At 36.4% G+C, this 26907-nt stretch overlaps 1 pseudogene; it reads left to right on the forward strand.

The window, feature by feature from the left end:
• The window catches only part of LOC113092414 (protein eyes shut homolog), a 214720-nt pseudogene that overhangs the window by 130796 nt on the left and 57017 nt on the right, over positions 1 to 26907 (forward strand).

Raw genomic sequence — 26907 nt, forward strand, 5'->3', positions numbered from 1 at the left:
CAGAAGCTATTTTGGGAAGTGTTTCTTCAGAACACCTCTGGACACTTTGGAAGGAATATCTGTCAGTATCATTCATGATATTTATTGATATTCTTTCAAATGTTATGTTCGTTTTTACTTATACATTTTCATGTTAGTTGATTTATAATTTATGCAGAAGCATTTTTAAAAGATTGTTAAGAGACAGTTGTCCTTTCTACCTTTTACAATTAGCCTTTCAGTGCTTTTAAATGTGAACCGCTAAATATCTATTATCATTCGTCTTTGTAGTGTTATCACCATGACTACAAAATACACTGAATGCACATGCAATCACCATTCAGTATGTCAACCTAGTGTCATTTCCTAGAACTTGAGTTTTAAAGGTGCAGATAATTGAACCATTCTTTAAAAAGTCTAGGAGATATTTTGAAATTTTGCTATATGCCAACGAATTCTGTTAATGAGGCGTTTCTCAGTTTGCTTACCATCTGTGTGCCAGTGCTTTTACAAGCTTAGCTGACCATATGTCTGTCATTAATTATATTTTTCCTTTTGAATATTTGCTTTTTTGATGGTCTCAAGACTGTGGCTCAGAAAGTCGTGGCATTCTGTTCAATCTTTTAAAGATACATGTTTTTTAGAGAATAAAAACATCTGATTCACTATGCCATGTTTAAAAGAGGAATGTTTTCCGCTGCCTGCCAGGTTTTCTGGGAAATTCTTTGAGGATTGAGATGAATGAATGCTGGTCTGAGCCTTGCTCCATGGGACCAGACCTCATCAATGGCTACCAATGTCACTGTCGACCAGGTGAGGCTTTTATTTTATCGAAAATACATAATACAATGCTATACAGTATATAAAGGTTTTAGATCAGTACCATTCATTCATTTTTAAAAAAAGAAAAAAAAAAAAAAAAAAAATTGCTGCAATTTCAAATAATTTCTGTCAATATATCATATGTCAATAATCATTGAAGAATCCTAAAAAGCAAGAACAGTTTCTTGAACACCAAATTAGAATGATATTTGAAGGATTATGTGACATTAAAGACTGTAGTAATGATAAAAAATGATTTTTGTCATCACAGGAATAAATAACATTTGAAAATATATGAAATAATTTTTAGGTCAAATAAATTTTGGTGAGTATAAGAGACTTAATTTGTGAGCAGAAAAAAAAATCGTTGATCCAGATTTTTTAATGATGTAAATGTTCCTCTTTTTTTCAAATTTCTACTCTTAGTTCTATTAACAGTATGGTTTAATGGTTTCAAATTGCTTTCTTACCATGATGCACAGTTTTCATCTAGTGTTTGTTATTGCAGGAAAAACTTTTTCAGCAGTATCTTCTGTCAGAGATTTGTATTTATTTATTTTTTACCTTCCTGATAGTCTTATTTTTGGAGAACACAAAAGCGATAAAGGTTTATGAAAACTTTCTGCTTCATGCATCTTGATTCCCCCATGCAAAAATCACTTAGGTTCCTCCGGGGAGTAATTTGCTCTTGCAGGCTACTGAAACAGACACAAGCCTCATAGAGTATTAAAATGTATTCAGCCCACATGTGTTCGTGTGTGGATGCTTCTCAGAATGTGAAAACGAAGCAGGAATGGAGATGGTGTAGAAAAAAGTATAAGACTGGAAGGAAGAGGTGGGGGTTGTTGCTTGCGGGGTGGGCTCATTGTGGCACTTTGGGTTTTTGTTCCTGGCAGGTTGGACAGGCCTTCACTGTGAAGATGACATTAATGAGTGCTTGCTGCAACCATGCAACCAGGGAATGTGCAATCAGAATGAGCCTGGCCATGGCTACACCTGCTTCTGTCGGCCCAGATTTGTGTTAAGTCTCACTGAGTCCCCCTCTCCCCTTCCTTCTCCTCCCTGAGCTCTTCATCTTCCCCTGAGGTGATTTTGAGAGACGCAATCCTGTTTGTCTTTCTCCTGTCAAGTTTTCGGCATCCGTTTGTTTCCATTCCAATATTGAGATGGCCTTTAAATATCCTTGACATCCTCAGTATGGTAGGCAGCAGAGTTCTTTAGTATTCAACATGCCAGTGGTGCTTTTCAAGTGCGGGGAAGCACAGATGTCACTTATCAGTGTTAGAATGTGCAAGCCATTTACCTAGTTTTGTATTTTCGTTTCTGCAGTTGCTTGTCGAAGTACCAGTAAACAAAAGGATGAGCAATAAGATACTATATAAATGCTAATATAACTACTCTTATCTTAAAATGGAAGTGCAGGTATAATATTGCAATATATATTAGTAACGAAAGTCCACTGAAGTTGAGCATAGTGGGAACCCAAGTGCAGTTTTTTCAAATGATCCAAATGAATAAACTAAGACTTGACCAGACTAGACTGTCACATGGGTATTTCTGCTAATACAAAATGATAAAAGTAACCTATAAAAAAATTCCCTGGTGGGTATGTGTTTTTTAAGAAGGTTTCGGCAACAAGATTTACAGTACCCTCCTGCTGAGCTCTTTTTAACATTTTAAACATAACACCACTGATTTTCAAATACAGAAAAGCACAATTCTGTTGGATTTATATTGTGATTTACACCAACTATTTGAAAGTGAACAGAATGTTGTCAAGTTAAGTTGAAGTTACAGCAAGTTGTTAGCAGTTTGCTAACCACATGCAGGTGAAGTACAAACACAGCTAAATAAACTATATGAAGAATATAATAATATAATAAGAATATGAAGAAAACAAACAAATGGAGGAACATAATGTATTATGTATCATTTGTATAGGACCATACATTTATGACCACATTAGATTGTATGTTTTTAAGATTAACATTTTAGTTATTAAAAATCCTCATTTGAATAGGTTATGCTGCTGAATACTGTAAAAGGTCTGTATAAAAAGTCATGCAAAATAAACATACACAAGCTTTATATTAACAATAAAGTAAATACAATAAAACAAAATTTAATAATTATGATTTATAAGATGGAGATGACATAAAAACGTATTGAACTGTTTTAAAAGTCCATATAAGAATTTCTGAAACTGAAGTGACTCGCAATAAACTTGAAACGCACGTCATCGGTGTCATCAGTGAATCCAGCCAATCGTGGATCAGTTGTGTAGTCATCAGAACCTGTGCAGCCGCTCTTCAGAAGCTGCACTGGCTGAGTTCTCCGGCTACTCTCGAATCGCTCTCGCGGTATGTTGATGGCACACGTCACAGTCATGTGGCGTCAGCGCTGTATCAAGTCGGACAAAATTTCTAACCGTCATGCACTGCTTCAAGTCAGCCAGCGATCGGTTTGCGCAGAGCTGCGTGAAGTCGAACAAGCCTAATATCAAACAATGAGGGTCACATGACAAAGACAAACCAATGGGAAACAAGGCACATGACTAAAGCAACCAATGAACAAACAGAACTGATAATCACATTTCCAGACAATAACCAAAGAGAACATGACACATACTGGAGGCATCAATTAAGCAGGTAAAGGTCTGGATTTGATTCTAAGTATGCCATCTGCATTTGGAAGCTGTTGATGTGAACCCAGAACAATTGGTCAAAGGAGCTCAACATACAAATGAAACAGACAATTGTTAGGCTTCAAAAGCAAAACAAATCAATTAGAGAGATAGCAGGAACATTGGGGGCCGCCAAATAAACAGTTTGGTTCATTCTGAGAAAAAAAAGAGTGCACTAGTGAGCTCAGCAATATAAAATGGCCTGGACATCCAGAGAGGACAACAGTGGTGGATGATCGGAGAATCCTCTTCATGGTAAAGAAAAACCCTTTCAGAATATCCAGCCAAGTGAAGAGGACTCTCCAGGAGGTAGCCATTTCACTGTCAAAGTCTAAAATCAAGAGAAGACTTCACGAGAGCAAATACAGAGAGTTCACCACATGGTGCAAACAAGGCTTGATTAGACTTTGCCAAAAAAAAAACATTTGAAAAAGCTAGACCACTTCTGGAGAAGCATTCTTCAGACGGATAAAATTAAGATCAACATGTACCAGAATGATGGGGGGAAAAGAAGTGTGGAGAAGGCCTGGAACAGCTCGTGGGCAAAAGCATACAACGTCATCTATGAAACATGGTGGAGCAGAGTGATGGCATGAGCATGAATGGCTTCCAGAGGCACTGGGTTACTGGTGTTGTTTAGTTGATGATATGACAGAGGACAGAAGCAGCTGGATGAATTGTATTGTCTGCCCAGATTCAGCCAAATGCAGCAAAGTTGATTGGGCGGCACTTCATAGTACAAATGGATGATGACCCAAAACAAACAGCAAAAGAACCCCAGGAGATTTTGAAGGAAAAAAGTGGAATGTTCTTCAGTGTCCAAGTCAATCTCCCATCTCAACTCGATTGGGCATGCATTTTACTTGCTGAAGACAAAACTAAAGGCAGAAAAAAACAAACAAACAACAATGAAGTCAGCTGACAAACCATCACAAAACCCTGACAAACCATCACAAAGGAGGAAATATTTGGTGATGTCCATGAGTTCTGGACTTAAGTTAGTCATTGTCTGCAAAATATTCTCAACAAAATATTAAAACTGAGTATTTTAATTATGATTATATTTATTTGTCCAATTGCATTTGAGGCCCTGTGTATAATAATGGTTAAAATTTCTAAGCATTTCATGTTATATTTTTTGTTCAACCCCTTGATTTAAAGCTTAAAGTGTGCACTTCAATTTCATCTTTATTATTTATTTTTAGTTCTGTTCTGGTGGCATACAGAGCCGCAATTTTATATACTGTATAATGGTATGAAAAGGTTTACATCAACACCTAAAATCAAAAATCCACAGAATATGATATATAATACATTTCAATAAAATTTCCATCAATTTCATATAGGATAAATACAGTATGTCATTGCTCATGAAGTCTCAAAGCAATTGCCACTAGACAGTATAGCTGAAAAAAGAGTTGCTCCTGCTAAGCTTGCTGTAATTTATACTCTTATTCAGCCCAATGTGAGTTTTGCACCATGCTTAAATTGTAATGCCCCCAGCCTTTAGTTGTGTACACTGCACTTATTTCAGCATATTGCATCAAACATTGTACTTCCTCACCATAATGCCACATACTAGTGCAATTATTTCAGAAACTCTGAATGCCTTATTATTGTACTGACAATATGGTTGAATGTGGCATCAAACCATATCGAAGCAGGCATTTCAAAAACACTTAGATAAAAGATTTGTGTTGTGAGAAAAGTCTTTATTTTGTGTTTCAGGAGGAAAACATATTTAATGAATATAATTCCAATGACTGCTTGATCCAGTCATGCCCTGATGGGTTTTCCTGTAAGGACAGCATCAACAGGACTTGCAAAACACTGAGCTGCTGATAGGTTGGTACTAAAACTGCATATGCAATATTTTGTACTTTTGTGATACCTTTGAATGTTTTTAGCAGCCTCATAAAATCCTAAGTGTTATATTAATCATTTTTGGTTTTGAGTCTGACATGTCTTTGAATCACTGTCAATTCCTTATGAAGAACATGCCGCTTTCCTAGGAAGCAAAATGTTTTTGCATTTTAACATTTTAGCCAACATTTTTGGCTTTTAATATTATTGACCAAAGGTCTGGGTAAATTAAAGACATCATGAGCACTTGAAAACAATCAGTAAGGTTTTGTGGTTTGTTGAGATTGATCAGCTTTATTGTCTTCTTGTCTTTGGAAACCTAAGAGATTAACGACATTTCTTAAGATATATATCACAATTATCTATGAACTTCTTAGAAATCATTCAGTAAAATAATGGATTTATATATAGAAATGTGTATTGTATGTTGAAACAAATGCGATTAGTTCACCCAAAAATGAAAATTCTGTCATTAGATCTCACTTAGCATCATACGTACTATGTCCTTTAATTGTTTAATTGTGTGTGTGTGTGTGTGTATATATATATATATATATATATATATATATATATATATATATATATATATAATATAATAATAATATAATACATATATATATAATATTAATTCATAATATTTACCAACATAATATTTTGAAGTACTTATCTGCTTTAAACGGTACAGTTATTATTTTAGCTGTCCGAACTAATTTGTGTTTAATGCAAAAGTGGAACCTACATTATAATTATCTTTAATCAGATGTTTTGATGAGATTATATTTAGGTATTTTTTAATTTTTGTTCTCAGTTCTCATGAAATGAGATAATCATGTTGCTTTTTCTCAGTTAAAGAGAAAGAGAGCCTTACTGTACTTGTGCTGAGTAATTGTCATCACTCTTATTTTGTAAATTTCAATTGCCTTTGCTCTCCTCTATGGTATCAGTGACTACAATAACATACAGATAGATGACCACAGGCAACATAATGCCAGACAAAAAGTCCTTGAAATGTGTATTCCGAAAACATTTCCCAAATAACCTACATTTTGCTTTGCTCTGTTCCAAAATGAGCTGAGAGCCCCTAAAGGTTAGTAAGATAAACACTCACCATCTGTGGTATGTCTGATAATAAGAGCTTTTTTCACATTTGTTCCACTAATGTTCTCTGAAGAAGCAATAGTTTGAACAAACTCAATTAGTTTTCGCTAGAAAAATTACGGCTAATTAGGAACTATGCACTAGATGTTTATTGAGTATGACACAAAACACCCATTGGTAGCATTGAATGAATTGTAGAGTGCCAAAATGTCAGTGTTGAACGTGAGGACTAAATTTCCACATCACTTGGGAAATTGTGCCATCCTAGCCCAACTTCCTGACAATAGACTAATAAATGGATTCTGGAGGCTAAATTTGTCAAATCACTGAAAGTAATTTGGTGAAGCGAAGTCTAAGCAAGTTATTTTAGAAGAAGAAAACCCATGAATGTGCCTAAATTTCCCTAAAGCATGACTTTCTTTCTGAATTGATTTGAAATTAACTGCTGGCCTGTAGCTGTTCTTCAAGTATTTCTTTTTTCTAAATACAGCATTTCACAGTGTTAAAGAGTGAGAATGAGATGTCATTCTCTCGGTTACAGGAGAGTTTCTGTTGTACTGTTGATCTTTTGAACGCTGCGCTGCTAGAATAGTATCTAAGATTGCCACTATACAAAGTGAACCACAAAAAATCAATAGGCCAGTTAAAGGGCCAAAATAAAGGTAAATGTGTTTCTGGCATATGTTGAGATTGATTTTGACATTTAAGCTAGACTTTATGGTGGTCCTTGGGGGCACAACACAATGGAATTAAATCTCTCCACAGAATGAAAAAAAATGTAAACAGAGAAAATGCTTTTTGAACTCTTTAGGGAGCACAGAAATGTGTCTGGATATGATGGTGTGAATGTTTGCTCTTATACCATCAGCACTAATTTCTTCAGCCACTACTGAGAAAAACAAAGTGTGTGTAGTCAGTGCCCTCGGCGAACAGTGCAGTTAATTTTCCAAACTTTCACTTTACAGAAATCAATGTATTTACAATGCAGAAGGCTACAGACAGCTTTAAAGGTTTGCCTGGGCATCCATTGTTAATTTTCTTCAAGTGCCTGAGAGTTACACTATGGCTGAGAAATCGCTCCGCAGTTGTCCAGACAGGGTGGAATTGAGGCCAATTTTTGTTAAGATAAAACTCAAGGAAGCTGCTGTAGTCTTAACTCAAAAATGGTTGGATAGATCTATAACCAAAATGTGGATTCAGATATCCATTTAGCCTTTGGATCGCACACATTTTTTGATTGACAGCTGACTGAGATTGTTTTCTCAGAACAGTGAATCAGTCTTAATATGATGCAGTTGAATTCTAGATAAAAGAAAAGCACATTAATCAATTTACATGTTAGATTTGGTGTTTTGTTTATTGTTTCTTGTTTTTTTTTTGGGGGGGGGGGGTCTTTGTTGGTACTTGTCTTAATATGTTTGTTAACTTTTAATTCATGGGTGTCTGTCTATTTATGTCAAGTAAATATTTATAGTATAGCTTGATGATATTATTTTAATAAAATTTGTATTCAATATACACTCAATTCCAATTGCATTTCCATGTTTCCTGCCTCGTTTCAAATTATATTTAAACTCAGGAATTGAATTTGAATTTAAATGGCATTCTTAATTCAGTTCCAAATGACGCACAATCCTGGTATTCATCATTTCCTTTCCAATGCACGTCTCCTACAATTACTCAAAATACTGTTCATAGTAAAAATGAGAGCAGGATACCAGACTGCTAATGAGCAGACAAAGTCTTGAAAGCCTGATGCAATTTTTATTTAGCAGTTTTATACATTTAATTTCCACACATTCATACACTGGTCTCAGAATATAATAATTTAAACAATTATTTGTCTTTACAATCTTAAATTATTATTCAACAAAGAACATATACTGTAACTTGTAAATAGACCAGTAAAGTCTCATCAATATGTCTATCTAGGTCGCTCTCTAAAAACATCTTTTGCCCTAGGTGCAGCTATAAATAGATTAGCCGGGAACTTGCATGATCCCTCTGCTCTCTCTTTCTGCTGTCCTCTCCGCCTCTTCTGCGTTCCCAGCGTACTCAGTGTGGAATATATTTTAGTAACCAAAGACAAAGGAGTTCTTCTTTGATATCTTAAAATCAGTCAGTGGCAGTCAGGTCATGCTGGTTTGGATGTGTAACTTCACATGCAACGACTGGACAAACAGTTGATGCAACACTTTGGAAATGCATAGGAAATGTGACAAAAACTGAAGTTAATTTGTGTGTCCATGTCCATCATATTTGGAAGAGGGAAAAAAAGAACTTGAAAAATCTCATCGTTAGTATTAATAATACTGAACATAGTGCAACAAAAATGTAATCATTTGGCACACTTTTACTTCTCACTGCAAAAGTGACATTTGAGAGGAATGCTGTTTTAAGTCCTATTTCCATATCAAAATGAACTTCAGATGTGCCTGCTTTATATGATCTGTCATCGCATGTTGATGTCAGGCAGTCTAACGAGGTACTCTGAATTCCTGCACATGTATATGTATGGGATGATGGGAACACAGACAGGGCATAAATCAGATGGCAATAAAGAAAAATGATCATTAATTTATTTGCATAACTAGCATTGAATTATTCATCATGGTTTCAATCTGCTCAATCTGTATCTCATTAACATGAATTATGAGGCCTATAAATTTCAGTTTTATGTAATGTGTCTGTCTTAATTTCTTTGGGACACTTTTTGCACACGTTTTTGTTGTATGTTTCTGTGTGAATTACAGTGCCACAGAGCTTATAAAATGTTTATTATTGTTAGATATGTGCATGACAGAGAAATTATGATGACAATTTTGATTTATCAAGATTATCTCATTGGGAAATTCAGTAGTATTTTGTAGTAGTATTTTGTAGTAGTTTAAGTGTTTTTATTATAGAAATCAGTTTAGAATAGTTAGAAGTAACACACATGACCTTTTATCATATTAAGCCAAATTATAATCAATGGTTTTTATACATTCAATGCTTGTAAGTACTTTTTTCGCCCATTTTATAGATTATTTAATCGCTGGGATTTATTGGTACACTCTCAGAAAAAAAAAGGTGCAAAATATGTCACTGAGGTGAAAGTAAAAATGTATCACTTATGTACAGTACTAGTATGTGCACTCCAGGTACGAACATTCATTCCAAAGTGCGCATATTAGTAGCTAAATTATACCCTTTCAAAAGTACATTTTTGGTTGGTAATGTTGGGTTTCTGGGTGAGTGCATGCTTGCTAGATGGTTTCTTACTATTTGTTATGTTTAGGTCCTTTCTTCAATGTAAGTCTAAGTGAGCCCTTTTTCGTGTTTTATAGTCTGTCAGGTAACAATCATGAAATCGCACTTATTAAAAGGCCTTACATTTTGAGGTATCATTTGTTATGCACGGGTGTTGCAGGCTAATTTAATAAAGTCTAATGATGTTTGGATACTAATTAAAGTTAAGTATAGAAGAAAGAGACAATCAAATTATAACATGGTGCATAAGTGCAAAGTTAGTCTTGCATTTGTTTATTTTTCATGAGTGCTTTCCCTGCTTCTAAAGTTTTAATGGATGAGCTTACCATTCATTCATTAAACATCAGTATTTTTGAATGGCCGGAAGGAAAACGCTGATCTTTTTCACACGCTCTCTGTTATTCTTCCCTTTACAGAGATCTATATTTATACATCCCATAATAGTGTTCATCAGCACAGCTGGCAGCGATCCAGCAGAGTCAGCATTTCGCAAACATGAGCAATAGCTATACCCTCAAAGTGTTTGCGGACTTATTTTATCCAATAAGAATTTCATGTTCGAGATTTCCTGTAGTGTGTCTTTTATAGCTCCCTCTGTCGATAATAACCCAACGAATGAGCTCGCAATCACCTGTCCCTATTGACCGGTTTTGATTTGAATGTTAAAGAACCAGCAAAAGCAGACTGTGCCAAGCACGTGGAGAACTCAGTGGCTAAAATGCAGATTTCAAAAAGGGATGTGGAGTTAACTGCTAATGAGGTGAGTGTTTGCCTCCTGGCAGCAATCACGGACTGTGTGAAAGCCTTATATCAGTCCAAACAAGCATCTCAAATTAATGAATGGCTGAGACTCAGAGGGGTGATTTTCCATCATCAACGCTGGTAAACCTGCCTGGAACACCAGGGGAGGGAGAAGGTAGATGCTTCATAGTTGCCCCACATTCATCCTCATTAATCGGAGACCTCCATTCTTTCGGTCGCAGGCCTCACTCTGAGATATTAGTCCTATTATGGAGTGCAGGACTTAGCAGATACATGGGGATTTTTCTACAAGCTACCAGAGACCTTCAGCGGCAAATCAAAAGATTTCTGCATTAAAAAGGTTTAAAGTAAAGCAAATATTGATAAAGGCTTCATCTGCTGTAGGTCCATTAATCGTGACAGCATTTGCAAAACGCGTGCTCTGTTTTGCAGCCTGGCATGGGTCAATCACGGGGAGGGAGGAAGACCGCAGGCAGGTCCATATTATTGAGCATTTCATTGCAAAATACCCCGAGGCGAGACCTTTCATAGGAACTGTTTGAGATTGAAGGGCATTAACTCCAGACCAACGCTAATGCTCAGGCCAAAGTGCTCAAGTCAGAGCCAGTATTTTAAGTTTGTCCACATCAGTACCCTTAATGATCTCAAAGAGGGTGGAAGTCTCTGAAAATGTCCCATAATTGCCGACTGATGCGGATGAGCAGGATATCATGGCTTAAAATGAGGCATGTAATAAGCTGGTATAATTTTTCTCAGACAGTCACTTACTTTTGCTCTCTTTGCGAGGGGAATTTATGTGCCTTTCTTGGCGAACCATGTGCGACTGCAAGTATCTTGTGGGTTACTGTTCATTTGCGCTAAAAACTCCTCATGGTACAGGGCTGAAGTTCTTCAAGCTGACAGAAAGAGGTTTATGCAGTAGAGGGATCTTCTTAAACCTTCTCCAAGCAAGCTGTTCTCATTCACCATGCACTTTCTGTAGAGAAAAGCAGCTATTTTTAGCATTATCAATGGTAACTGGCTTGTTCCTGTGCTTTTTAGCTTGCATCCTTTGAAATGTTAAACACATAATGCATTTAGATTTCATTATGAGATGAGAGATTTTCTAAACATTAGATGCACTACAGTGGTAAGGACATTTTGAGGTGAAAATCAGTGCAGAATCACTGCAAAAAAACATTAGACGAGAGGCCCTTTCCAACCACTAATTGGAATAGACTTCCTCTGGAGTTACCCCCCAATTATAACTGATCTAAAAACGGCCTTTTAAATTTACTAAGTCAGGGCAGGTAATGGGTCACTCATAGCTTTGATCACATTCCTGTGAGAGAAAGGAGCCACTATACTAGGCGCAATTATCATAAAAGACCTTTAAAATGAAAGACAGGGATCTTACAGCTACCTGTTTTACAGGCTTTCTGAAATTTTTTCCAGTCAAATGAAAGCACAGTTTATAGAGCTAATTTTCCCTCCCAAAAAAACTCCATCAGATGTGAGATTTATTGAAGTTTTGTAAACTCTAAAAAATGTTTTTTTCATAACTTCTATGTATACATAATTCTCTAAGTTTCAGAATGATTTTGAATGTAAATTCAAAGCTGTTGAAAAGTGCAATTAATTTATCATTGCAAGTTGCATCTGTGTTACCACTTTAATTTGACTTAAAACTTCAGTGCAGATAACTTTTACATTTTAGTCGGTACTATTTTTTTATTTCGTTTTATTTTTGCGTCTTCATCCTTTAATTTCTTTAATGGTTACAGTGTTTTTTGCTTTTTATTATTTTGCAAATATCCAGAATCTGTTTGCATGGATTATATAAGATACAACAATATTAGCTATTCGGTTGTTAAGTGATGACGTAAGAAGCGCTGCTTCCGGGTCCAAGCCTCAACTCGCTTCACTTGAGAATACGACCTCAGCAGCCGTTTATGAGCACTGTTTATTCATATTAATCATTTAAGCTAAACGCTTTCAAACTTACGGTATACACTACAGTCTCCCTGCTCACAGCGTCCCAAACACAAATAATTTTTATATATTTTTTTTATATTTATATTTTCATTGTTTGGCTATCTGGGACTTCGGTATGGAGTTAAAGGTTAAGATTATAACATTTTCGCTAATATTCTATCACATTGTGAGTTTATATTAGCACCTTTTGTTGTTTTCTCATGGTAACTGATAGAGCTTTTGGACACGGAAGCGCTGCTACGTGACGTCAGACTTAACAAGCGAATATTTGAAGTAAAAAATGTTGCTCATACAGTATGTATTTAGTGCAATATGACTATTTAAATGTGTACTGATTGCTGTATACCTATTTACATTAAAAATTGTTTGTTATTGTTTATATTATAAATCACATTGGAAATGGAAGTTCAGGTAAGGGAAGACTGCATTGGAAACCATATCCCATGCAAATACAGTAATAAAATTAACTGCGCTCAGTATACTTACTGCATACCACAAAAACATTATAAGTGCTATTAGTTTTATGTTAGCTTTAAATCTGTGTTAAATAATATGTAATGCTTATTATTTCTGCTCAGAGCTAAACATTATCATAATTAGCATTAACATATTCATAGTTTAAAGAGCACTGTGATCCTTTGTAACCTTGTAATATTCACAATTGGTTGAACAATTTAGTCTTAATTTAGAAATATTGGCTCACTGTTGGGAATTTAATGTGGAGAGTATCAATTCTTTGATGGTTTCTAGTGTTCATAATGTGTTACTTGTGTGCTTTCTTCAGTTTTGGTTAAATCAACTAAAGTCAGTTAAAAAGGGATAGTGGCAGAATGAAATGTGTTACTTTGCACAATAAAAAATTTTAATATTCTATAATTATTATGAATAGCTATCATAATAATATAATAATTATCATTCATTTCCATGGAAGACTTAATTCATAGTGCCTGTTTTTCAAAAAAAAAAAAATTCAGATTGTATTCATTATTTTCATTCAAATTTTCCATTCTTATTCCAAAAGTTCTGTGATGTTCATTCTCATTAGGTTTCACTGTAGCATAAGGCTACATTTTCTTGTACTCAGGATGAAATAATCCTGTTTTAAATATATATTTAATTCAACTCTATTTTGAAAAACATGTTTTTGTTTACTAACCCCCATGAAATAAAACCTTCGATATCTATGCAAATTATGGTTCCAGATAACATCCACACAAGTGTCAACTTTATACTATTCAAGTACGATGGCTGTATATTTAGCTGTCTAAATTTCCCTCTTACAGATATTAGTTTTGGGAGATATTCTGGGAAATCATTTTTGGAGTTTGAAGGCACTGAAGTCGATGGTGTGTTCAGATTCCAGACTGAATCCATGTACTGTATTTGGTCAGCGCCAAAAAAAGCAATTTCTTCATAAAACTCTACATTTCCAGTGGAATGCTTTGGGTAATACTGCAAATGCATATACATATGTGGTTTTTGTTTGTTTGTTTTTCAAAGCTATATCATTACTTTTACAAATCAAAGAATATGCATAAGAAATAGTTAGGTGGAAAATTCTAATACATGTTTTTCCCACACACTCCAGTATGACATTTTTTGCTACCGAAAGGAGGGAGTTTAGCGGATCAATATAGCACAGCAGGTTGCTGATGGGAATGAGCATGTGGTGCTTTTGAGGTATGAGAATTTCTCCTTCAGTATCTGAATTGTTTGAGATGTATGAATCAGATGTCTGCCAATTGTATAAGGGACATGGAAAAAGTTAATTAACAGGAAACAGATGGGGAAACTGTTCGTTAATGTAAAGGTAGCCTTTTGTAGCTTATCCATAAATTGAAATAGACCACAGAAAGTAATTAGAGTATAGAAAGGCTCTTTTGATAGTCAGTCATGTTTTATTTATTCCACAAGAAAAAGTTGTCACACTTTAATTTAAGGTCTGATACTCTAACCCGATCTCACGGCAATTCGTACAAGGTGGCTTATTCATATGAATTTGTACGACCACACTCGTACAAATTCATATGATTGTTGCCAAATCGTACATATTTTATGAGTTGCACAATTCGTATGAATTTGTACGAATGACCTACACCTAACCCCGCCCCTAAACCTAACCCTCACTGGGGTTTAGACAAATCGTATTAAAATCGTACGAGTGAGGTCCTACAAATTCGTACGAATAAGCCACCTCGTAAAATACGTACAAATTGGCCGTGAGATAGCATTGGATACTCTCGTTATTAACAAACCATTAAGACTTTTGCCTCAATAAACTCTTAATTTTCTGCTTATTAATAGTTTGTGAGGTGGATGTTAAATTTGGATTAGGGATGTAGAATATGTTCATGTAGAATACATTTATGTTTTATAAGTACTAATAAACAGTCAATACAGTATGATTATACTAGGCATGCTAATACGCACCTAGTTAATTGTGAGAATTGATCCTTATACTGAAGTGTTCCCCTGAAAAAGTTTCCAATAACAGGACTACTATTGCTGCCAGCCAACAGAGACATGGGTACAGGTAATGTACACATTATATTATATGATGGGGAGTATTTCTGTCCAGCTCTTATACTTACATTTGTTCAATTCTGTAAATGGGTACTGTATAACCCCAGATTTGTCAGGCCTGGGTATTTCGACTGAGAGCTGAATGATTGCTGAAAGGTCTTTGATGTTCAGAAGCACAATTCATACAGGGCCATTAGGTTTGTTTCTTTTCTTCTGATTCAGCAGAAAGTAAAATGCACGGTCACACAGTCATTGAAAGATTTAATCAGATTCTGAGTCTCTGAGAAGACAGCGCAGCCTCTTCACATCCGAATGCTTTAGCCAGCTCCCGATCTTGAGTGCATCAGCCTGTTTATGTCTGTTTTTCATAGAGATTCTGAAAATCTTCCAAGATACACCAGCTGCACAAATCAGTCATTACTTTTGTGCCAACTAGCAAAAGACTTGGTGTGAAAGAGAGTTGTCAAAACATGACTGAGTGAGGGGAAAACAGGACTAAGAGACCATCTCTTAAAAGGGGTTGTATTATTCAAATCAGAATTTCCTTCATCTTTTTAAATAGATTTTGTTGCACTATGAAAACATACAGGTGAGAATTCATTAAAACAATTGAGTCACTTTCTGTGCTGAATTTCAGGTCAAAAACCTGTGTCTTATTCACTAATCAGGCACAATGTACACTGCCATACGGGCTGTTAGTAGTAAAAGGAATATACCTGGATTAGAACAAATTAATCTTAATAGATTGATTGATAAACCTTGAACCACAAAATTATTTGCTACTTAGTTGTCTTTTTCTTTAAAACTAAAATTAACATTTCAGTTAAAAAAATATATATATTATTAGCATTGTTATTAATATTATTATTGTTCTCGTCATTTTATGGTTTTAGGCATTGCAAAATTGTTTATAGGTTTGCACAGAAAAGCCTAAAAAGTGATTTTCCCACCACTAAATTCACACTGGAAAATATTAAACTTATTTTCCAGTAAACTCAAAATCCTTGTCAGACAAAATAGAATTATCCCAAATGTTGCCCCACACAATAATTTCATATTGTTGAAATGTTAAGGCTTTGTGAGTTCCCAGCATGCATTGCAGCATGAATCAATTATGCAGTTATTGTTATAGCATTATTGTTTTGCTATTTGCTAACTTCATTTCAACTTTTTTGTATTTTTTTTTATCATTATTGGTAGTTTTTTGTTTTACTGTGATGTAAAAAGCACATCTTTTTAACATGTGTTGGTTGTCACCGTTCTTGAGGTTTGTGGGGGGTTTTTTTGGTTTTGAGGCCTAGAGTACATTCAACCTGTTGTGTTACTTTTTGGAAATTTTAGTCCTGTCTGTTGTTATACAAACAAAGACAATGTTGTCTGCTTATAAGACTAACTTAATCTTTCATGTTTGTCATTTGATGCATCAATTTATGAAACATAAATTTGATCATGTAATGTCTTTTTAAACTATTTATTTATTTATTTTACAGGAAACAGTAAAAGATTAATTACCTTGACAGTAATTATTGTTTCGGTTGCTGTGACAAGAATGTTTTTATTTGTAAAATAACAAAATCAGTATTGCATGAACAAACAAATTTACATTGGCTCAACAAAGTATCTTTATTAAGCAGAGCTAAAAATCTAATGTTGAGAAAACACTAAATTATTACTGCATCAATTTGCCTTACTTTTTAAGGTATTCTCAACAGTTAATTTTTTTACAGTGCATGTTAACACGCATATTAATAACAGGAATAATTTTTATAGAACAGGAGTGACAAAATCAAAATTGTTGGCTGTTGTTTTGAATGTAATGTAGTTGAGTAGATAATTATATTCTACATATCAGGAAATAAATAGGCTTAAATAGTCAGTTTTACTCAAGTTTGTTTACAAAATTGTTGCACTAATTAGATTTTTCTGTTGTTTGAATTTCTTTGAATTGCAGTTCAGTGTTTCCTCTTTTTGTCATTCCAATTCATATTCTAAATAAACATCCTGTTTGTTGTGGCCAATTCGATTCAAATCTAAGTTCATGAACTGCAAAAAAAAAAAAATCGGAATTGTGCCCCACTGCGATAAATTATATTCTTAAAGGCACAGGAGCACAAAAAAGTAGCCTGTGTAATTCTGAGGTTCACAGAGAGGGTGGAAAATGGTTATGTAAAATTCAGTAACACTAGTTTTGGTGCACAAAATGATATATATTAGTGGACCACAGGGAAGAATACGGAGTTATTTTTTTTCATGAAAAGGTACAGTACAGTAACAATGCAACCCCTTTAAGTTTCACTGCCTTATTCATGTCTCACATGACAGAGTGAAACCGTGAAACAGTTTAGAGGACCGTGCTGTGCTTTATTGATGCCTTTAAAGCATTTATAAGTAAAAGGAGCATTCTCTGTGTGTCCCGCTGGGGAACTGTCTGCTCAGAGACTCAATGGGACCAGTGGCTCTCTAGCGAGATGCCAGGCTGCTCTGGTGGAGCTCTTCTAAATTAACAGTCTCTCCGGCTGCTCCAGAGCGAGGACGTCCAGGGCCTGGTGGTCTCTCCTCCTGAGGTGCAGAGCAAAGCAAGAGAAAAACTCCACAGCCTGTGAAATACAGGCTTAACAAATCAGTCAAGATAGGCTTCTCTGAACCTCAGAAGAGGAGGAGACGGATATCAAGGCTGGGGGGATACTGTCATTATGAGCTGAGCATCTGTAGGCCAGTCCTCCAGATGCACATAGTTATCCCAGAATCCACACTGAGGTAATTATCTTTCCTCCCCTGTTGTTTGGAAGGGCAGAATAAGCTTTGGAAATCTCCCAAGGCTTGGGTACATCTCTGGAACAGTCCGTCCGAGACACATGAGATGTCTTTAGATGGAAGAGGGGAAATAATTAGCCGCAGGTGAAAGACGCCCTTGAGCATAGCAAATCATTTGTTTTGTTTAGTGGGGTTTTTTTTTATGTTGTGATTTACTGTGTCACAACAGCAGCCATTTTAATTAGCTTTTAACTGGCAATAAAACAGTTTACAGTTGTTTTTAAGCTGTATCTGATGAGTTTCTGATATTTAAAACAAGATTAAACCATTTGTACAAATGGCATGGCCTTAAATCACACTTAGACTGTTCTAGTCGAACGCCACGATATTTTAAATGCTGTACTAGCTAATGAATTCACTGTGGACCCCATTTCTTTCTCAATCCCTTCCTGTATCTCCCGTATCCATGGAAACAACACAGTCATTAGGAGTCATTCAGCATAACCTGTTTTCGGTCTGAATATTAAAAAAGCGGAAAATAATAACAGATAATGTGGGCATTAGCAGTGCTTAGCTTTTAAAGTAATTGTGTTCTCCTTTAGGCATAGCAAAAGTGTCTTATTAACATAAACTGAATTTCCTTTAAAGACGTCTGTGGTATTAATACTAAAGATCATTCATTTAGTGCATTTACAGCCATTAGACGAAGAGAGACACAGGAAACAGGGACCTGAAAAGTTGATTTATAACAAGACAGAGATAATTTGTCCATAAGCATATCACACTGTTTGTTTGTTTTTATTTTTTTTCACAGTCAATATCTTTCTCCGTGTGCAGACAAAGTCATTATAACAGGCTTTGGGACCGAGCAATTACTGATCGCCTCTACATCGGATGACTTCCTCTTTGGTTTCCACCTTATAAAGTAAGTTAATTATGTGTGAGGTTATATTTAATGGTAAAAGTTCAGGATAAAAGGTTTACATATCACAAAACTAACATTTAGAAGTTTGGGGTCAGTTAAATTCTTACAGTATTAGTTTTAAGAGTAATTTTATAAGAATTCGACCACAATCTTTTGAACAGTAGTGTGTGATACAGTAAAATAAATGTTTTTGAAAAGTCTCTTATAAAAAAAAAAAAAAAAAAGCTGTTCAGAAGTAAAAGTGTTCATACTGCCTTAAAATTGAACGTGAAGTCAACTTGAAATGTAAAGTTGTCTTAATTGGCATCTTTGATATTTGAATTATCTCTAGTTCAATCCAAACTATTATAATGATAAATTTGAAGTAATCATCAGGTCAACTATGAATTCTGATTATAATGTGGAAACAGGGAAAGATCGATGGTTTGCCTTTTGTCATGTTACACAGTGACCTGACCACTTAACACCTGACCGACTGACACCTCCAACTTAAATTGGATTAAAATGGAAATTAATTTCCCCATAATTTTAAGGTTACTAAAAACTGGTTCAGAGGACTTCAAAGAACTGTCAAGGTCTACATATTGACAGTGATAAAGCTCTGAGAAAGTAGCAAGCACACTTTTCATTTTCCTTCAGGCAGCTAGAAGCAGGTCACGGGCACTTCAGATACTGTTAGGAGAAGAAAAAGGAGAGGTTCAGGTGTGTATTCGTCTACACAACAAAGATTGGATCCACATGCGTTTTACTCTTTTCTCAGAACAGCTAATAAAATAGAAGTGTGTCTCTATATATATATATATATATATATATATATATATATATATATATATATATATATATATATAATATTATTATTATTATTAATAGTATTATTATTATATATTATATTTCTATAACAATTCTTTAACATGTTTACTTTTATGTTCCAAGGATAAATAATACAGGTTTTTTGAAACCCACGAGAGTGAGTAAATAACATAATTTTTATTTTTGAGTGAACTATGCCTTAAAATGCAACCTCTTTGTTGTACTGCACTTTCTTCTCCAAGAATAGCTGCTTTGTAGCCATTTTTTATTTTCACCCTTAGGCCTGAGATGTTTTTCTGTTTTCCTCTGAAGAAACTGCTTGAGACTTTGTTGTTGTTCTCTGTTCCCTCAGGAAGCTGAGCCTTTCCACAACTATACCGGTTCCATTGAAATAATCAAAATTAATAAGCTCAGAAGAATCTGTGTGGACCATGCCATTGCCAGGAATAATTGGACAGTGTTTGGAAGTCTAAATTCATTTTAAACTATTCATATTAGTGAATCAGTTTGTTTAAAAAGAAATTCTTCTCAAAAATTCTTCCCAAAACCATCAACAAAAAAGAATTAATAAAAAAAGTGTTCATGCTGCCTTAAAATAAATTAAATGTAACATTGTCATTAGTTTTTGTCTTTAATGTAAAATTACTTTTAATGTTGAATCAGTGTTTTTTAAAAAATATATTTAAACATCTTAATTGGTACCTCAGATATTTTAAGTCCTTAGGTTTATTAGTTTTTATAGAGAAATATTAAATTTATCAAATTGCGGTTACACTCTGTTACAGTATATTCTAGAACTTTAAGACTTATTTAAAAAATAAATCAATAAAATATTACCCCTATCAAGATTCATTCATTTAAAAAGCTTCATTGTTAGCCAGAGAAATATTGCTATGGTTAAATTATAAATTATAAAATCTGTTCATTTTTAATTTGAAAATATATATTTTATCGTAACAGCCTACAATGTAGTTAAATACAAAAAAAGCTATATTTTTCACTCCATAATGTTTCTTTCAAAAAGTTGCCGTTTTCCTTCTTGCCTCATGGTTCTTGGATGTGCTATTTGCCAGTCTTATCAGCTGTCTCTCAAGCACAAAATCTATCATTTAGCATGTCACTTGAGTGCACAGGTGCTGTATGTTCATGCTGTGTGCAAATTGCTCATCAAGAGTGAGATTCTGGGGATGTTTAAGTGTTTGGCTTCACACATCTGTATTATTGTTCCAAAGAAAATGTAAGCACTATTTCTGGCTTTTTGCCTATTTAAATAAAAAGACCAGTTTTACAAAGCAGCAGGAAATGAGTCTTGAACAGAACCTGAAATTGATAACCACATAAATTCTATGTATATTTAAATGAGGTAGATTTCCAATCTCTATTGTCATCCTATATTATTTGTTCTGCAGTGGACTGGAGAGATGGGGTTTCCAAATTAATATGACAGTTTCTGGCATCTTACATGGTGTAGTCTGACATGATTTGAACAGAAACATTAATCAGGCAATTTGAATGATATATCATAGTTGTTTTGAGAGCTGATTCCGTGGTTAATAATTGGAGAAGTGATTGATTTGTAGGCATAACTGTATGTTTTGAAAGCTTTTTACTCTGTCGTACCTTATTTGTTTAGTTATGATAATTAAGGTAGTTTAACATAATAAGGTGTGGTATATTGCTTGTCCATTCATAAATTATGTCCATTCATAAATTATGAAAAGATGAGTCAGAGAAACTGGCCAATATATTTTTCAGGACTGATTTTGATGTAATGTTGACAAATTTCACATTGTCATGATTTACTCACACTCGCGTTGTTGTTTGCCCAGTAAAATAATTAGTTTTGTGATGTTAATAGTTTAGTAGTATGCATCTCCTCTCAAGGAATGTTGCTGTATACGTTGCTTAGCCACTTGTACCATTATGCTGTTTTTTTTATTTATTATTCATACTGTGTGTGTCATTTTAAACTTGCTTACAGTTTAAACCCAGCACTTACAGATATCTTTCTGTCCGTCAACAAGCTTTAATTTGACACAACTTTGCTTTTCTATAGTTACAAATTACGGTTACATGAATTTCTTTAAATGTTCTTTAAATTTGAACTGCAATTTTGTATCCTCTTTGCTGACTCAAATTAAATTCAGAAATTGATTTGGGGTTTAAAAGGCATTCTCAATTAAATTATGAATGCCACACAACCCATAAACATCTCTTTTAGATGACATATCATTTACCGCTTGCTTTTTTACAGTAAATGGATGTGATTAGGTTTAGATATCACTGAGTTTCATGTATAAGTGCGTAATTGTAAATGATTTGCCTGGTTTAATTGGATTGCTCATGGCTAGTGAATTAAACACATGTTTTTGTGCTCTGAAATAATAATAAGTGATTACTGATTTTTATCCTCACCTTTTCATTTGCTCACATGTTGTACTGTAGGCCTCCATGGTATCGTGACCCACCAGCAAAGGCGTATCCTGTCGGCCCATCTTTCTGCCCAGTGGAGCCTCGTCTTTCTTCTGTGACTATCCTCTGCATTTCACGGGATGCCTGTGTGCGCAAGGTAAGACCCACTGCTCCGGGTGTGTGTTCACAGTGTGTGTGTGTGTGTGTGTTCACTGCTCTGTGTGTGTGCACTTTGGATGGGTTAAATGCACGAATTCTGAGTATGGGTCACCATACTTGCCTGAATGTCACGTCACTTTCACTTTCTTCACATCAACAGCTGAAAACCTCCCTACTGAATTTCTGAACTACTAAATTAGCTGCATCCTTTAATTTAACTCTAATGAGCCATCAAGTATGGTGTGGAGCTTTAAAACAAAACATTTTGGTTGATGTCGTAATGATACATAGTAGCTCACCTCCAAAAGCAGGCAATGATCTCCCACCAAACATTTTGTCTACAGATGCACGGCACATTTTCGCAAAGGAAAATGTAATATTTACCCTGTTGTTGGACCAGGGATCACTTTACATAATTCCTGATGTGATTAAAATAAGGTCCATATCCCTCTATCTGCTCACATTCTTGAGTCCTACTACAAATGAGATGGTGACCCTGTCACCTGTGTTCTCCAGATTCATTTTACCTCCTCTGCCTCATGCCAGGATAAGACATGAATGATATTAAATTCTGGTGAGTGGAAAGTCTTCTACACCGTGAACCCAATTGATATTGACTGACACTCAAAGTACTGTACTGAATTGCCATGGCAGAATATTTCACACTTTAACAGTTTAGTGAACTCTGAACTGACAACGGACTTTCTTTTTATCAAAATCTCCACCTTGTCTGGGAAAGTTTTTATGCACCTCCTGGAGTGGAGTATTCATTGTAATGTGCTCCTCCATAGTTCTAATTGGCTTTTTATTGTATTTTGCACCCTTTTCTGCTGAATCACCATGTTTTGCCCTGTATCAAAAGGCAAAACTCAGGAAAAGAGTTAATTTGCTGAGCTACAAGTTCATCTGTCTCTATTGATGTAACATGCACATGCTCTGGCGGTGAGATTCCTGGTTTCAAATTAATTAAAAATCATTTATTCTTTCCTTGGGTTTCTATTTTTGTGCCATGCCAGACATTGATTGATGTGTTTGTGAGCCGATAAGTTCAGTTCCTGTATGAGAAGAAAAAAGATTTTTCAGATGAAGCTTTCAGTATTTTTACATTTGTTTACTACTGGTTATGGAAAACTATTTAGCATTTCTTACTAATATACTACAAAATGACTTTTTAAAAAGCTTTAGTGGCACAAAACTAACTGTGAGCAATAGTATCTAACATAAAATGGGCTTGCATGAAAAGTAGCTATATATACAGTACAGACCAAAAGTTTGGACACACCTTCTCATTCAAAGAAACAGAAGAGCCAGGAGTGGCTCGCATATCAAGGCCATAGAACCTCACAAAGTTGGAGGGCATGGACCATCCCTTAGCATTGCAGATGTCCTGCATCAATACACCTGCTAAGAAGGCCTTGGAGGCCGCCATACCCCTTGTGGAGTGAGCTTTGACTCCCATCAGCGAGGGGAGCTCAGAGGACTCATAGGCCAGCCTCAACTATCCACCGGCTAAGGGTCTGCTTTGTAACAGGAAGACCCCTTTTGGGAGGACCATGGCACACGAGCAGTTGGTGTCCAGCGCTCGAACTGGACACATACAATTAAGCTTCATCTGGTTGGGATCCCGGAAGGGAGGAGAACATAAGGCCTGCAGTACTATATTTTTCAGTACTATATTTTTCACTTCATGGCATACAGTTTCCTCATTGAGGGAACTCTGGATTGGAGGATGGTCTAAACAACCTCGGTTGAGAGACCGGATGCTATTAGCTGTGCCCCTTCATTCCCCGGGCCTCAGCCCCTGTCTCGACAGGATGTCTGCTCCCACATTGAGATGTCCAGGAATGTATACTGCTCTGAGTTAGAGGAGTTTGTCCTAGGACCACAAAAGGATTTGGTGCTACAGTTTGTACAAGTGTCATGAACGCAGACCTCCCTGGTGGTTGATGTAAGAGACCACTGATGTGTTCTTGGTGCGCACCAACACTTGGTGACCTCCTAAGTCTGGGATAAAGTGTTTCAGTGCTCGAAACATGGCCAGCAACTCCAGACAATTGATATGCCACATCAGATGACAACCGCTCCACAGGCCACGGACAGGGCAACCATTCATGAATGCACCCCAATCGGTTAGCGTTACACTGCAACAAGGAACTCTCAGCACCGGCCCTGATTCAAGAACCAAGGTTTCTTCCACATGTCTAAGGCATGAAGGCATCCCCGCATGACCTTGATAGTTCAAAGTGGATTCCCCATAGGGGGGAAATCCTTTGGTCCTGAGCCACCACTGTAGGGGCCTCATGTACAGCAGGCCAAAAGGTATCACGTTGGATGCAGCTTCCATCAGACCCAGCAATCTATGAAACTGCTTAACAGTGAGTGACTGGCCTTCTCTGAATCTCCTGACTGACGTGAGGATCGACTCAATACAAACAGTAATGCCTGCATCGTGGTCTAATCCCACACCACATCTAGATAAGTGGTCCTCTGTAATGGAAACAGCACACTTTTCTTGGTGTTCATTCTCAAACCCAGCTACCCCATGTGGGCAAAGACGACATCTCGATGTCGAACCGCCATCTGCTCTGATTGAGCTAAAATCAACATATTGGTGATATAATTTAGTATACAGATGCCCTTGAGTCACATTGGAGCCAGAGCAACATCCATACACTTTGTAAATGTGCAGAGTGAGAGTGCAAGGGTGAACGGAAGTACTCAATATTGATATGCTTTGCCCCTGAAAGCCAAACTTCCTGTGTTGTGGTAGGATGGAGACATGGAAGTATGTGTCTTTGAGATCTATCGTGACAAACCAGTCCTCTGACCTGATTTGAGATATGGCATTTGTGATGGTGAGCATCTTGAACTTCAGTCGCATGACTGAACGGTTCAGTTGACACAGATCTATGATTGGACACAATCCCCCATCCTTATTAGGAACTATGAAATACCAGCTGTAAAACCTGGATTCCCTCTCGTGTGGAGGGACCACCTCAATGTCCTCCTTCCTTAATAGGGTATTGACTTCCTGTTCCATAACCAGAGCCTGCTCAGATCTGACCAACGCAGGAATCACCCAGTTAAATATTGGCAGTGCAGAGCCAAACTGAATACAATAACCTTTTTCTATCATGTGCAGGACCCATTGAGATACATTTGGTAGTAGTTTCCACGCTGCTAAATGATCTACTAAGGTAATCAGTCTCTCTAGTGCTATAAAGACAACTAGATCAGTGCGCTGAAGCGGGGCACTGGCAGGGGGCAACCGATCAAAAAAATTTTAGAGACCCCTGAAGGGGTAGCAAGCCTCTCAACTCCACTACGTTCGTGGGTGGAAGAAAATGAGAGCGCCGCTCGTTGGAAGCGGCTGTTCCACTGTTTTTGAGCCTCTGTTTTTGAGCCTCGGCTGATTCCATAATCTAGCAATCTCACTGTGCAAATTGGGGAAAAAAAGGTAGGCTTCAGCGTGGGGGGGGGGTCTCGCCCGCAGAAAGCATTCATCAAGCTTGCTTTTCTGCGGTTCATATTGTTTCTCAGTGGCCCAGTTGATGTTAAGCTTGGCCTACACATCAACCTCCTCGGAGGAAGATAGGCAAAGTTTTGATCCACCTAGATCTGGCAGATCAGGAAGGAGATAGGGACTCGCCCGTCTCCATTCCCTCTGCGAACCTGTGAACCCCACGAATGCAGCTGCCGCTCTGCCTTAGCGGAAGCAGGACCAGACTCGCAAGGAATGCTGGTGAAGACTCACTCCTCGAAGAGAGTTTTCCGGGAGCAAAGCTTCCGCATTGGCATGTGCTCGCAATGCGGAGAGTCGGCTCGCTCCCAAGTAGACCAGGTACAGACTGTGTGTATCCCCACTCGTAATGTAGCGCGGGCAGGGAGGTGCCCTGAAACGTGATCCGCTATCGCCCTTTTGTCTTAGTAAGTGCTTTTGACATGGTGGAGCTTATGTAGGACAGACAACACCAAATAAGACTCACATGACAGACTGATAACACATGCACACACAGAGCACTTGCTGAATGACAACAAAGCTGATGCCAGCTGTGCAACACATGCTTTTATAGCTTCCTGGTCGCTTACGTCACCCCATCTGTGACATCATGCCCTTCCATTGGACAGATTGCATATAATATTCAGTCTCACTCACACTAGAAGCATTCCCCATAGCATTCGATGCAGCTTGAGATCCTGAAGAACTATATTATACAAGCAAGCACATATCTGAAGGCATCTTTCCATTCATTTATCTTGATTTCTTTGAAAGTGAGAACTTGAGGTATAGTAACATTAGATGTTATTGCATTTGGAAACTGCTTTTAGAATAGTTCATGAAAATGTTTATCCATAAACAACAAGGAGGTTAGTGACAAATTATAATTCTGCTAGAAAGCAGTTTTCGAGTTCTTCCTCTTAGTTCTTCCTCTTCATTGTGAATGCTGGTCCCTAAATACATTTGACAGCAGCTGAATGAAGCTTTCTCCTTTTTTCTCTTTTCTGTTATTTATTTAATTTATTTATTTATCCGTCTATTTTCCCAGGCATGCACAGCAGAGCTTTTGGTTTTAAAGCTGGATTTTTATTTTATTTATTTTTTTGCTTTGACCATGTCAGCCTTATATCAAATGGTTGTTCAAAGTTGGTAAGACAGATAAAGAACTTGGAGGGGGAAAAAACAGGCAACAACGGGCTTCATGATGACTCATTAGAGAAATTAAAAGGATAGCATAGCAACAGTAATAGTGGTTAAATAATATTCTAAAGCATGATTAAAAACATGACTAGTGTAGAAGACAGCATGTTCCTGATGAATAAAAAACCTTTTTCATCTTTTATAGGCTTTAAAATCTTATAAAGCATAGTTTAGCAAGAGGCTTCACCATCA

Source organism: Carassius auratus, unplaced genomic scaffold (assembly GCF_003368295.1).
Source record: "Carassius auratus strain Wakin unplaced genomic scaffold, ASM336829v1 scaf_tig00214577, whole genome shotgun sequence".
NCBI classification, from domain to species: domain Eukaryota; kingdom Metazoa; phylum Chordata; class Actinopteri; order Cypriniformes; family Cyprinidae; genus Carassius; species Carassius auratus.